Source organism: Hyaena hyaena, unplaced genomic scaffold (assembly GCF_003009895.1).
Source record: "Hyaena hyaena isolate Hyena2069 unplaced genomic scaffold, ASM300989v1 scaffold_561, whole genome shotgun sequence".
NCBI lineage: Eukaryota > Metazoa > Chordata > Mammalia > Carnivora > Hyaenidae > Hyaena > Hyaena hyaena.
This window is the reverse complement of record NW_024081193.1, coordinates 1258852-1274235: the sequence shown is the minus strand read 5'-3', so window position 1 is coordinate 1274235 and position 15384 is coordinate 1258852.

Genomic DNA, 15384 nt, shown 5'->3' with positions numbered 1-15384 from the left:
GCCTGATTTCTATTTTAGTGCATAATCAAAATTCATGTGCTGTGGTTTCTGTGAGATGTATCATATGCACTGTGGTAAATTCTATTATTATTCCCAATTATATGTTGCCCTTTCTGTAAGAGGTTATACCTCTATGCTCTATCGACATTAGTTTGACCATGTGACTTGCTTTGGAAATGATGTTGCCACATCCTCGTAAAAGATCTAGGAGCCATCCTGTGGTTCTGCCATTGATCTTTTTTCTTCCTTACAGCACACAAAGAGTATTTAACATGAGTGAGCTTTATTTAAATTGAAATATTATTGGAATAATAATAATAAAGAATATCCAGATAGGCCATGATCCATTAGCCTGAGTCCCAGGTAGAAAAAGACATATGAACTAAGGCTGTAGCTGACCTGCAGGTGAGACACAACCCAGCAAGAAGTGACCTTTTATTGTTACAAGTCACTGATAGTTTCAGGTCATTTGTTAATGTATAGTAACTTAGTGAAAGCTGTCTAGTCCATGTACGTGTAACTTCATAACCCAAATCAAGTGTTATTCTACTATATGGTCTTAATTTTCATGTCAAAAATACATCAATTAATAAATTTTATGGTTTCAAATGTTAAATATTCAAACAGAATGTAGTGTTTAAAATTTTAGGCAAGCAAGAACATTTTAAAATTCTTTAAATCCTAACCCCCATCAATTCAAATGATAATAATTATTTTTGTAAAGCTTCAATATTTATTTACATATAGATTTTCCTTTTCTTCCTTTGTTAGTCTTGTCCAGTTATTCTCAAATACAACTGTAAGAAAAAGAAGAACTGCTATAATAGGTGCATATATAAAAAGTAGTGTATTATTCTTTATGAGTGGTTTAGAATCTAATTTATAACAATGTTGTAACCTCACTGTATTACAGTGTCGCAACCAGCATTTTGTATGTTGCATCAATTTAGTTCCCTTGAATTTATATTAGGCAATCCTCACAATAGGTGCAATTTAAGAAAGCACATTTTCAGTTCTCAAAAAAATTTTTTTTGGTTAAACCCAGTATTATGTTATCCAATGGAACACTGGGGCAGATTATACTTTTTATGTAATTGTCTTCCTAAATTACAGTTTGGTTTCTGAGGGATGCCTGGGTGGCTCAGTTGGCTTGGTGTCCAACTCTTGATTTTGGCTCAGGTCATGATTTCATAATTCACCGGGTCAGTTGAGCCCTGCATCCGGCTCTGCACTGACAGCATGGAGCCTACTTGGGATTCTCTCTCTGCCTCTCTCTCTGCCTCTCCCCTGCTTGTGGGTGTGGGACAAAATAAATAAACATTTTTAAAAAATTGGTTTCTGAAATTGGGGCAGAAAATGTGTCTGATCTGTAGCAATTTAACTAATATGGCAAAAGTTGTGTACATCTTGGAATTATTATAAAGGATTCTCATACAGAGATATGCAAAGAAGTAGACCTCACAAACACTGCAACCAATATTCTTTAAAAGGTAGCAGCTACCAAATATGTTTCCCACTATACCTGAATAACACTTTAGTTTTTTCAACATTGATTCAATAAACAGTTATTGAATACCTAAAATGATAAGACTTAGTAAGACATTTGAAGATATAGAGAGCTTACATGAAAATAAGAGAAAAAAAATTTTTATGATTCAACAGAAAATAATTTATAATAAGAATATATGGATGGCGAATATACACTAATGAGAGAAAGCTGGGTAAAAAAAAAATGAATGAATGAATCACTAATTGAATTTTGAAGGGGGGTTGATCTTCAACAAATGGACATGAAGGGTGAATGAAGGGGCTTCTGAGTGATGTGCACTATAACCTCAGTGGCCTTGGTTTCTCCTCTGTAAAAGAAGAGTATGGGATTAGGGGGCATTTGTACTCTATCAATTATTCATAATATTTTGTGTCAAAGACCATTAAGTTACTGTGTAATTTGTCAAACTGGGATACTTTTGAGATTTAAAGGGGGGGGTGGGCATTACTAATCATTATCCTGAGATAACAAGCATAAATTAGGTTTGTTTTGGATACACTGAGATTTATGGTCAACCTCCTTAAAATCCAATGAAAACCCTGGACACTAGGTTAGGGACCCTTGATTATTAGCTACCCTCAGTTCCTGAGGTGTCCTTTTCCTCTAAAACTCTTCTTTTCAAATTTCAAATTATAAATTACTGCTTTCTTTTTGGCTTTGAAATAAAGCACACTGAAGCTTTGAGTTTCAGGGATTTTCCTATGGGTTATATAAGGCAAGTCATATAGTTAATTAATGTCACAAACAAAATCCAGCCTCCTATTCTAAGATATGTAGAAGTTCAAGGTGCCTCCTCTCTCCTTGAATTTAGTCCAATGAGAGCGGACTTAGGAGTCAGAAAAACATGAATTCAAAGCCTAGTCTACCATTTACTATCTGTGTGCCTTTGGGCAAATTATTATTCTCCCTAAGCCTCAGTTTCTCCATGTATGAAAGGACACTGTTGTAAGGATTAGATTAGATGAGAGATGCGTAGTGGCTACCATAATGCTGGTCAAACAATTATTTCTATGTGTGATATTTTATATTATTAATCTCATTACTTTCCAGTGATTCTCTAAGTCATGGCATAAAGGAACAATAGATAAAATATCTCTGCCCTGACTTTTCCCAAGATTCATACATGTATATCCAGTTGCCTTCTTGATATCTCAATTCAGTAGTCTAAAAGATACTACAAACATCTGGAAACACGCAGCCATTTGGGTAAAATAAAGCACAAACTGACCTGTCCAAAGTCTTCCCTACCTCTGGATACTGTACCCCTGTTCACTCAGGTGGTCAAGAGGGAAACATAGGAGTTATCCTTATTTCCTGAGGTCAAAACCCTTATCACACCACTTATGCCATATGTGCATAACTACTACTGACTCCACTCCCCATATTGTTCAAACCTGCCCACAACGACAACCCAGAAAAGTAGTTATCTTATGTTTAAACCATTGCAATTGGGTCTTACCTGCTCTCTCTCTTACCTTTCAACTCAAACAGCCAAAGTATAAATTTAAAAATTCAAATCATATTCCTGACTGTAAACCCTGAAATACATTCATATTTTATTGAATAACTTCTTTAAAAAAATCACATCCTACAAGGTCTCCAATAGTGATCCAGGACCTGTAGACCCTTCTAGCTTCATCGTCTCCTGCTTTTCAGTTCCTTCCTTTTCCATCTCAGCCACTCTGTTGGTCCTTCTGCCCTCCACATTTGGTAAGTGTATTTCCTCTCAGGACCTTTGAAGTTTCCATTTCTTCTGTCTGGCATCTTTCCTCCCTGCATGACTCCCACCTTAACATTTTTAGGTCTCATGTCAACTTTTATCTCCTTAGAGATGTCTACCCCACCCACCCTACCTAAAGAAGGATTTCTCTATCCATTGTAAAACATTTCTATTGTGTATTTTCTTACCAGCCACTAGTCTGTGTATGTATGTTGTTTTGTTTTTCCCCATAGAAAATAGAGACCATAAAGGCAGTGACTTTGTCATTTCTCCGACTATATTCCCAGTATTCAGAATGTTCCTGGCACATAGTGGATGGTCAAAATGGCATTGCTAAGTATATGCCTCTCTGCTCTTTGTTCTGTTTTCTGTTTTGTGGTTGCCTCCAGGTACACACATTCACCAAGTCTTCAGTAATAGTGTGGAGAATAAAATACAAGCCCTCATCTACAGCTTTATAGACCAAAGCATGATTATGGAGGAATCAGCAACTGTTGGTTGGTGTTGATATGGGCCTACTAAACAGTGTAAACTGAGAAACATTACAATAAGTGAGGCAACTTAATACCAACATAACAGTTTTATTACTGATAAGGTTGATATTGGAGAAAATATCTGCAGGAGGGTAAGATCCCTAGTACTCAACTAGACTCTCTTACTAAAGCTTCAAGCATGGATGAATGATCAAAGCCTCCCCATTTAGGAGACAGTTTTTGTTAGGGCTTGGTGCACATGGACATGCTGGCTCCTTAGAGTGAGGAATGGCTAGAATGCATATGTCACTTTCCCCTTTTGAGTTTTCCACTCAGGTTAAACCCCACTTTCTCCCCTGCAGAGAAGTGAATGAGAGGCAAGAGAAAAGTAGCCATGGTGTAGTCATGGAATACTGTGACTGGCTCACCAGTGGACATGAACATAAGTTGTGGAAGTGCCTTTGTACTCTATGTACTAATGCTGTAATTTCTAAAATGTATGTATTTTCGTTAGATTAATGCTCTTATATTACCTTCTCTCAATTTTTAACTCTTTAAACATTTTTTCACTAATCATGAGAGTCAAGGAGGTAGACCATCATGTTTACTATTCTAGACCAACTTGAAATGGCCCTACCTTAAGGGGAAATTAGTGATCTTTAGGAATTACTTTTGAAGATATGATCCTTGGGAATTATCATAAGACTAACATTTGAAATATATTTTGAGTCAACATTTTAATTCTTTGGGCACTTATGTGGAAGCTGCAATGGAGAAATTACCCATTTTATTGAAAAATGATCGCTTATTATGACTAAATTTGGAACCTCTACATTATTTACCCAGTGTGATAGCAGACATTAAAACGGTCATTACTAAAAGAAGGTCTTAGCTTCAATTTTCTTTCCTCTAAACGAAAGAAAATATATTGAACGTGTAGAAGTATTTTGAGCTCAGTGTGAGCTTATGTTAATAGTACTATTTTTTTTCAAGTTTAAAACTGTCTTTGGAATGTTATGTTACTTTAGTTTTCAAAGATTTTTAGCATCTATAAATGGAGATTATCACTATGCAGAGCATCATAATGGATGGTTAATGAAGAAATCTGTACAATATGAATTTTAGAAAGGAGTTAGTAGAGAATTTGCTGAGAAGGGGCTATGACACATTACCTCAATTTTATCCCTACAAAAGGGTCAATACTATTATGTTGGCCCCACTCTTTCTGGCCATTTTCTGTGTCCTATAGTTCCTCCTTAACATCTCCTTGACTTTATTTCTCCATCAGATGATTTTTACTACAGAAATCTCATGGCATTACATCCTTTTCTCCTAGCTTCATGTCTAAGTGTGAGTCTCATCAATTACTTCTATGATCCTTGTTAGCTAGATCAGGAACTCTTCCAAGTATTTTTACCAAACAGATTTATAAAAATTCTCTCTCAGCTTGCTTCTCCCCCTCAGTTATTACAGGATAATGATTCATCTCCTTTTGGGTATGGATGATACCCATTGTTTTAATCCAATAGCTAATGTGAGGAAAGCATGAAACATTCAGGACTACCTATCAACCCTGGCCAGCTAAATACTAACTTGAATACCCTGGAATTTCTGCTAAACAATCCCGAGGTACTGATCACTCTCTGTGAATAAGCAGATTGTCACCAGATCATGAAAGGAATTCTAGAGAATAATGCTTATTTAGGAACACAATGAATCCAGTTCTTGATAGAGTGGATTGATAGAGCCTAGAGTGTTCTAGGCTCTATGAATGACCATATGGTGTAAAGTTAAGTGGGTTAATATGGCTACTTACTTAGGAAAAGTGTTAACTACAAACTATCTCAGGAAAAAAAACCAGATGTAATCAAAGTACTACGTAGTATATATGGTGGCCTATCTGAAATAGGCAATCTATTTTTCTGCATCCAGATTTGGGCACAGAAGCAGTAGAAGCATAAATGATACAATGACCTTGTGGAGACTCAGAATTACAGACAAGACCAGCATCTTCTGGCAGTGCAAATTCTACCAGACAGGAGCCTGTTTGGTTGTATGGGTTCTGAAAAGCATCACTAGTATATTTTCAGTCCATAGTGTATGGTAGATGCTGGCTTGAATCTGACCTTCTCCAGGCACTGTGAGTGGTATTACAAGCCTTCCTTGTAGGATATGAGGTTATGTTTATTTGCCTAGAGCAAATATTGTGGTATGGTTAGGTTAGTATGCTTCTGAGTATAGAGGTAAGTGTCAGTTTAATAGGCTCTGGGGGATCAGTTTTATAGGTTTCAAACATTAAAAAAATGGTTGTCTAGCTTTAGACATCTTAGATTTAGGTTTGCCTATGATGATCAATTGTACTGAATCCACTATCAAGTGTTGGTAGCAGTACGTTATTAATGGGTTTGGGGTTAGCATTCACGTGTCTAAGAGGGTAAGAGAGAAAGTGGGAATTAAAAAAAAAATTTTAAGGGAAATATGGGTTTTCCCATGATTAATTTTATAGTGCCCAATAATGCTATACAAATACTACTTGAGGTCTTGGAACTTTTTATATTATTTCATTTAATTTTCCCAATAATCATATAAGTACTATGTTATTACCCACATATTATAAAGTTACATGGAGTTAGAAAAGTTAAATGAGATGTCTGAAGTTGGATACATTATAAACAGCAAGGGGGCAAATTGGTTCCTCAAAAAAATAAAAATAGAACTATAATATGACCCAATTCTACTTATGGATATATATCCAAAAGAAATGAAATGAGTATCCCTAAGAGATAGCTGCACTCCCATGTTCATTGTAGCTTTATTTACAAAATCAAGATATGAAAACAACCTAAGTGTCACAATGAATAAAAGGGTAAAGAAAAGTGATATGTATACACACACCTACACACACACACACACACACACACGTGTGTGTGTATATATATATGTATATATATATATATATATATACATATATATATACATGAACATGCATGAACTTTGAGGGCATTATGCCAAGAGAATAAATAAGAAAGAGAAAGACAAATACTCTATGATATCATTCACATGTAGAACCTACAATAGAAACAGGAAGTAGAATGGCTGGAGGGTGGGGCTATAGGGGGAGATGTTGGCCAAGGGGTATACACTTTCATTTAAAAGATGAATATGTTTTGGGGATTTAACATACAGCATGGTGATTATAATTTACAATATTATATTATACACTTGAAAAGTGCTAAGGGGCAGATCTGAAATATTTTCACCACAAAAAAGAAATGGCAATTATGTAAGGTGAAGAAGGTGTTAGCTGAGCCTATAATAGTTAATCATTTCACAATATATAAGTGAATCAAATTAACACTTTGTACACCTTAAATTTAACAGTGTTATATGTCAATTATATCTCAATAAAGCTGGAAAGAGAAAGAAAGGGAATGCTGGAAGGAAGGAAGAATCTAGGGAGGGAGAGAGGAAGGAATGGAAGGAAAAAGAAAGGAAACGAAAGATAAGATTGGGTATAAAATGAATGATTTGACACGTGGCTACAACAAGAAGCTCATTATTTAGAGGAACTCAGTGAGAATATTTGCTTTTTCTAAAATAAATATTACTATTTCTGTCTGGATTTTTACATTTTTTGTTGTTGTTTGTTTATTTGTTTTGTTTTGTTTTTTTAGAAACTCAGAGCCTGCAGAAAACTGGAAGACACTATAGCTTCTGTGATGTTAGGCCCTTGTGTTTTAGATGGTGCCAGGTATATTTAAGACTCTGAAGTTGGCTGTTAAGCAGAGAAAGATAAAGTGAGCCATAGTGACAGGATATAGTGCTCTGCTTTCTGTATGGCCAAAGAAAATAAGACTTTGATGTTCATACTCACAAAATATCTCTATATTAATAAATGTTATATCAAAATATGTGTTCTTTGTGTATGAATTTTGTGGTAAAAGTATATATGAAGTATTTGAAATAGTGAATATTTTTGTGCAGGTAACCTTGAAAATACTTTGAAACCTGTTGAGAACTGTGTATTTGTTAATCACTACCATTACCTAATTTTACTAGCCATGAATACCATTCTTCTTTATTAAGGTTTTATATGTAACAATACAGAGTGATTTTTTTTGGTCTTGTACTTGAATATCCAAGGCATTTTATAGCTTATGATACTTCTTCCACTAGCCAAGAAAAAAGAAAACTCTCTCCAAAACTCATTTTTACTTGGTTAAAATAAAGCTTTTCCTTTAAGACCTCTTTGCAGAAATCACTCTTTAGTTAAAAAGATTTCAAGCATAAGACAATATGACAATTTTGTCACCGTGCAAAATGTGAAAACTGTAATTAACATAAGGCATTTCATAAAAGTATGTGACAGTATAAATGTCACTTGGGCAATCAAATCTTGAAATCCTGTAGGAAAGAGGGGAAAAAAAAGCACTTGGCATTCTATCTTCATAGGAACCATGAAATGTCTATCATAATTTGGTATTACTATAATCTTGCTAGAATGAATACAAACAACTTTAAGAACCATAAACTTCCAATAATTTTTATTGTGTCTAAAATTAAGTATACAAATATTTCCCTGGCTTTGCTTTTTCTCCCTGATGTGGGAGAAAAGTACATTTGCTAGTGCATTATTTTAAAATGACATTCTTTAGTCCAACATTGATAACTAATTATATATTGTCAGTCAAATAAATACACTTAATTCCTATCTTTTCACTCAAATAGTCACATTTTAATGGGAGCATATAAAAAACAAATAAGTTATGTGTATAACTAACATATTCATATGTCTTATTACATTTAAGTTGAAAGCATAATGAAGTAATTGACAGCAAAAACATGTGTACTATATTTTATTTAGAAAAGAAGCTTATGATATATTTGGATCTGAGAATGAGGTGATACATATGTGACTATAACTGATAGGAAAAGTATATTTTTTATTTTTAGGATTCAAATATCAAACTATTTGCCAAAGGATCTGTAGAAAATCCAATTCATCAGATACCTATCTTGGTGAAGGGCTGAAAAAAATCAGAGAGGTAAAATAAGTTTGTCAAATATATTTATTTAAAAATTGATTTCTAAATGTCTTGGCCATAGCATACAACATGGAGCAATGATTTCTGGCTCTGGTTCTGGTGGATTCCTACATCTACACTCCCTTCGTTCCAATCCATTTTATGTACAACTGCAAGGTGAAGGCATAGCTCTTGTCCTTTCTCTGCTCATGGTACCTCAAGGGCTCCTTATTCTTGCTGGAAGTCCAAACGCTTCACACTGACATTCAGACCTGCTATTCCAACAGCATTGCCCAGGCTTCCTTTATTGCAGCTAAAATGATCTACTTGCTGAGTCTGGATCTGTGATATTTCTACCTCCAAGCCTTGAGCCAGTTTAAATACTTTGTTCCTGATTCACCCAGAGGACAGTAACATTGCTTTGTCAGAACTGCCATGGCACTCAGCCCTCACCTCTACTGATTTATAACTCTGAATAATTTCTCTTTTTAGAGTCTCTGCCTGCATCCCAAATGTTAGCCCCTGAAGGCAATATATGTGTTTCACTCAACTTGCAGCTGTTAACAGGTATCACAGTTTTGTTCCCTTTCTGCTGGCTGCTCTTCCCATGTACCCCACTGTATTAGCATCTCCTCTTAGAAGAAAGAAGATATCATTCAGAGGAGGGTCCTGACAAGGCAGGGAGAAGAGAAGTCACCATTTTCAGCCGCTGGAGGACTGGTAGAAAGTAGGGTAAGCGGCAGAAGTAGGAGAAACAGACAAAGGGACAAGGGTTTTGTGGTCCTTTTCCCATCTACTCTGGTTGAGGTGAAATTCCTGAATGGTGGTTGTAAGTTGAGGGCAAAGTCTAAAGAAGAATTGTTTTTGCCACATTCTCTACTCTGACAACCCCAGCAGAGGGTAGCAGCAGCAGAGTAAAATTGACAAGGTGATGTGGTTGGACAGAGTGACTGCCTGGATACAGTTCTCCAGCGTCCTGTGGACTCCTAAGTCATATGGGCAGTATCCAGAAATTCCCTTGGTTCCACAGAGGATTCTTGAGTCAGGCTGGCAGTGCTGACTAGAGACATACAATGATGACATTGTGACACACAAAGAGTTGGTTGTTGGGCTGAGCAGTATATGACTAATGAGAATTTTATTGTGATTTGAAGTTAGTGCTTATGTGGTTTTGCCAAAGAGGCATATGTGAAAATAAAAATACTTCATGAAGTGGGTGGGTATTGGTCATGCCCACCCTTCAAGATCATCACCAGAAGGCATCAAAGGAACACCCATGTTTACCACAAAATATCTGGGCAAAGCCCCTTGGAAGCTTCTCAGAATCACTGTCATCACTGGACAGTACCTGAATGAGCAATGGAACCTGAACAGACCTATAAGGAAGTCATGGTTCTATATATATACTCCAGTTCACAGCCAAAGATAAACAAAATGCTTTCATCTTTCATCCACCTTGGTATCCCAGTAGAGAATTCATTCCTTCTCTCTCAAAAAGGGAAAACAAACATTTGATTAGAATATCATATTCATATAACTGAACATCTTAACTATAAAAAGATACAACTGTATTTAGGGATTTATTTTTCTTTCCTCCAGAAGCTCAAAACATACCATTGTGTAAGGATTTTGAATTAATCCTATTATAAGTAAGTACACTACATCTACTTTCCTAACATTTCTCTTTGTCACATTCTAATATTCTATTAAATTGGTATTTATTAGGGTTGTAGAAGGATAAACTGGGGAAGCACAGCAAATAAAGAAATTTTACAGTAACTACCTTATCTGGAAAGATACTTTCAAGCTGTGTAATAAATCTTAATTACATAGAAAAAAAATGTAGAGTACATATTACTATTGCTTTACTAAAAACTAATCATTTGTTTAGTCACATTCTATTGAATGGTTTAAATACTTTATTTCTCATTTCATAATTGTAGGAAATTGAATCCCAGGTTTTAACTTGCCCTTGAGAATGTGAAGTCATTTGAATGGTTGGAACATATCCCCTTTACTTGTCTTGCCCATAGCATGTGAAACCCAAAGTCAAATCATTATTAATTAATTTTCATTATTGAATTCAGAGAAACACTTTCTTTTATATTTAATTAGCTGGGGGGAGTCTGGTTGGCTCCATCGGTTGGGCGCCTGATTTTGCCTTGGTCATGGACTCACTGGTCCTGAGTTTGAACCCTGCCTTGGGCCCTGTGCTGACAGCTCAGAGCCTGGGGCCTCTTTGGATTCTGTGTCTTCCTCTCTCTCTGCCCCTCCTCAGCTTCCTCTCTGTCTCTCTGCATCACAAAAATAAATAGACATTAAAAAATTAATTAGCTATTTTCTCTGATATATTAGTATAAAAGAACTTTTTTATTGTGATATGAGAGCACTCATGTCTAAATTTTAATTTTTTACTTATTTCAATGTTCAGGAAACAATAAGTTCCCTTTAATCCATAATTGTTTTATGATCCCTTTTAATTGTCCAATGTTTATTTATTTATTTATTTTTAAACTTTTGTTTATTTCTGAGAGAGAGAGGGACAGCGTGAGCAGGGGAGGGTCAGAGAGAGAGGGAGACACAGAATCCAAAACAGGTTCCAGGCTCTGAACTGTCAGCACAGAGTCCGACGCTGGGCTCAAATCCACGAACCATGAGATCATGACCTGAGCCGAAGTCAGACGCTTAATGGACTGAGCCACCCAGGCGCCCCTAATTGTTAAATGTTTAAAAAAAAGGTTTGAAAGCTTAGTAATAAGTGGTGATCTAAGTCTCCTCCCCTTTATGTAGGGCAGCCTTGCAACTTCCTTGTAACTACTAGCATACGGGGGCAGAAGAGCTGGGTGACTTTTGAGGCTGGTACTAAAAGGCATCCCAGATTCTTCCTTGTTTGCTGGAACATCGAGGCCTCTGCAGTCATGTAAAGTCTGGCTACTCTGAAGCAGCCATGTGGGGAGGAGGCCAAGCTGCCAGTACAGGCCACACTTCTGCTCTGATCTGCTCTAAGGTCCTGGTCCTCAAGCCCTTCCAATCCATGTGCCAGACCTGTGAGTGAATGAATCTTCAGGTGAGCCCTGCTCTAGCCATGAAGCAGCCTTCAGCCTTCGAGTCTTCCCAGCTGGAAGCCCCAGACTGTGTACCACAGACAAGCTTTCCCTTCTGTGCCTCATCTGAATTCCTCACCCACAGAATCCACATGCATAACAAAATTATTGTTTAAAGCCATTAAATTTGGAGGGGATTTTTACAACAGCAATTAGAACACCAAGCTTATCTTTACACTTATTTTTGATTCTTCATGTTAAAAAAAGATCACAAATTAGAGGAAAATCAAAAGATGAAAACATAGCTTTTTCTAATTTAAAAAAGAATATCTTTATTTTTGAGAGAAAGAAAGAGACAGAGTGTAAGGAGGGAAGGAACAGAAAGAGAGAGAGACACAGAATCTGAAGCAGTCTCCAGGGTCTGAGCTGTCAGCACAGAGCTCAATGTGGGGCTTGAACCCATGAACTGTGAGTTCATGACCTGAGCCAAAGTTGGAGGCTTAACTGACTGAATCACCCAGGCACCTACTGGCTTTTCTAATTTTGACAAGTGTTTCTATTTCTAAAATTGCATGTCTTTATATGAGATAATTTATTAAAATTATATTATAATTGAGAGTCTACATTTGTAACATAATTGTATTAATATGCTTTAAACTATCTCATAATAAATATGATTGAAATGTTAAAAATAATTAAGTTAATGCATGCAAATGATCACCAGCAAATAGGGACTGAGATCCCAGCTTATTTATGGCAATTTATTGAATATTATTAGTAAAATTTACATATATTATAAATTAAAATAATTTAATTTAGAATATATACCCCAAATGGTATTTAATACAAACAAACAAACAAAGAAAAAAAGACTAGTTAGGCATTGATCGTAACTACAGCTCTGATTCTCATGTTGGTGTAATCTGTCATGTTGGCTTACCAAAATCTTTTCAATTCTTTCTCTGAAGGCCAGTATTTTGGTTAAATAGATACATGGATTTTTATTGCTAAGGTTCCATACTATAGAATCAGTCATTGGATAATATTATTAGAAATGAGATTGAGGACACCTGAGTGGCTCAGTCGGTTAAGCATCTGACTCTTGATTTTGGCTCAGGTCATGAGTTTGAGCCTTGCATGGGGCTCTAAACTGGCAGCGTGGAGCCTTCTTAAGGTTCTCTCTCCTCTCTTTCAAAGTAAATAAATGAACATGAAAAAAATAGAATTGAAATTGAACTTGCTAGGGAAATCATCACAAAAAAGTGAGAGGCATTGTGATATATTTGTGAGTCACAGTTCATCCTAGCACACTTACTAGGTATTTAAGAAATGGGCATTATATTAAAAAACTGAAAATTACAATGGAGGATGGAAATGTTTTTTTAAGAATGATAATATCCATGATATGCCTGGGTGGCTCAGTCAGTTAAGCATCTGACCCTTGATTTCAACTCAGGTCTTGATTTCAGGGTCATGAGTTCAAGTCTTGCATGGGACTCCACGTTCAGCGTGGAGCCTACTTAAAAAAACAAAACAAAACAAAACAAAACTAGAACAACAGAATGATAATTCCATTGTGGATAATGGAATAGAGAAAGTGGCAAGCTGTTATAACAAATTACTCCAAATTTGGTGGCTTAAAATAGTACATATTAATTATCTTACAGTTCTGTAAGTCGGAAGTCTGACAAGTCTCGGTTGGCTAAAATCAAGCTGGGAGCACTAATGCATTCTTCCTGGAGGTTGTAGGAGACACTATTTCCTTACCTTTTCTAGCTTCTAGAAGACACCTACATTCCTTGACTCTTGTTCTCTCTTCATCCATTTACAAATTCAGCAATGGTGGGTTGAATTTCTCACCTTGCTTCTCCCTGATCTTCTGCTTCCACTTCTTCCATTACTCTCTGTTTCCCTCCACCCCACTAGCTGGCAAAAGTTCTCCTTTTAAGGGTTCAAGTACTTAGATTAGACCTACCTGAATAATCCAGGGTACCACCCTGCACCCTTCTCAAAGTTCTTAATTTGTGTTCAAAGTCTCTTTTGCCACATGAAGTAACAGATTCATAGGCTACTGGCATTATGGTGTGGAACTTATTTGGGAGGGGCATTATTCTGCCCACCACAAAACCTTTCTGTCTAAGAAAATAATTAACTAAATAATAATTATTAAATTGGAATGTTATAAATTCATTAAAGCTTTCTTGGATGCAGAATAATAACTAGCAATCTTAAAATAAATATGTGCCAGGACCTGTTTTGAAAACTTTTCATATGTTGACATTTACATAATCCTGTCAAGAACCCTATGATATATGTGTATTATCACTCCCCTACCCATCACCCCTTACAGATAAGGAAATTAAAGCATAGAGAGCTAAGTGATTTGTGTAAGATTACGTGGTTGGTAAATGGCCGAGCTTGGAATATGAAGTCAAATTGGCTGCACGATCCATGAGCTTAATAGTTAATGATTGGGCATATGTAATTGATCTATTATTAAGTGAAAAGAAAAAGCAGATTAAAAATATATTGTGTATGATGTAATCCCAGTTTTACAAAAGAATGGTTTGTGAAAAAATGACAGATTATCACTGGGCAGAAGTATTATGGTGATTATTGTCTTTTTAAATTATATTTTGAAAATACTATACTTTTCCAAATGAGAAAAAAAAATCAAGTTTCTATAAAATGGTCAATGAATCAGTTGTGTTTATTTGTGATTGTAAAGATAATTGCTGCCTTTATATTTTTAAACTGTAATGAATGGAGTAAAACTCACAGTGAAATTGTCCAGTGGTGTTACAAAGCCAGGCTTAAGTTCCTGGTCTTGTTCAAGTGATTGAGTGTGGAGTAGACAGCAATTGACTTAGTGACTGTGTACCTACTGGATTCCATGAATTGTTCTGAGAGATAAATGAGATAATACATTTGAAATAACCTTGAAAGGTACTTTACTTTAAAGCAGGATGCCAAGGACAGCCAGATGAAGATGTGTCATATGTAACATTCTCCCCACAGAAAGAAGATACTTAAGTAGGTGTATCACCAGACTAGTCAAGGCCTTATATAGTTGAATAGGGCATGACTATTTCCAAATGAAAGTGCAATTGACATTCCAATTTGAGACATCTCTCTCCATCATGCACTTCAATGGGACAGTTGGGATTCTCTTTATAGTCTGTTCCCCTAAGGTTCCATGGTTAACAGAAAATGGAACAGAAAGGGCATATCCACCTTAAGGAATGGAACTGCATTCCCATCTATGGCACTTTTTCATAAGTCAGGCTTTGACTACACTGTATATAAAGGATGCAGCATTAACTTAATTTAGATAATAGAGTATGATCTCAATAAAGCTGGGAAAAGAGATAACAAAATGTGTGTGATCATTCTTACAAATGTTTTAAGTTATCATTTCTGTATGGAATTCCAGAAGAATGACAAGGAAGTATAGTAAAATATTAATAAAGTATAGCACAGTGATTTTGAAAGTGAATTTTGATGTTCCACAGACATACCTTCACACTCTAATTCTGCCACCAAAAACATGTGTACCTGAGATAAAGATACTTCA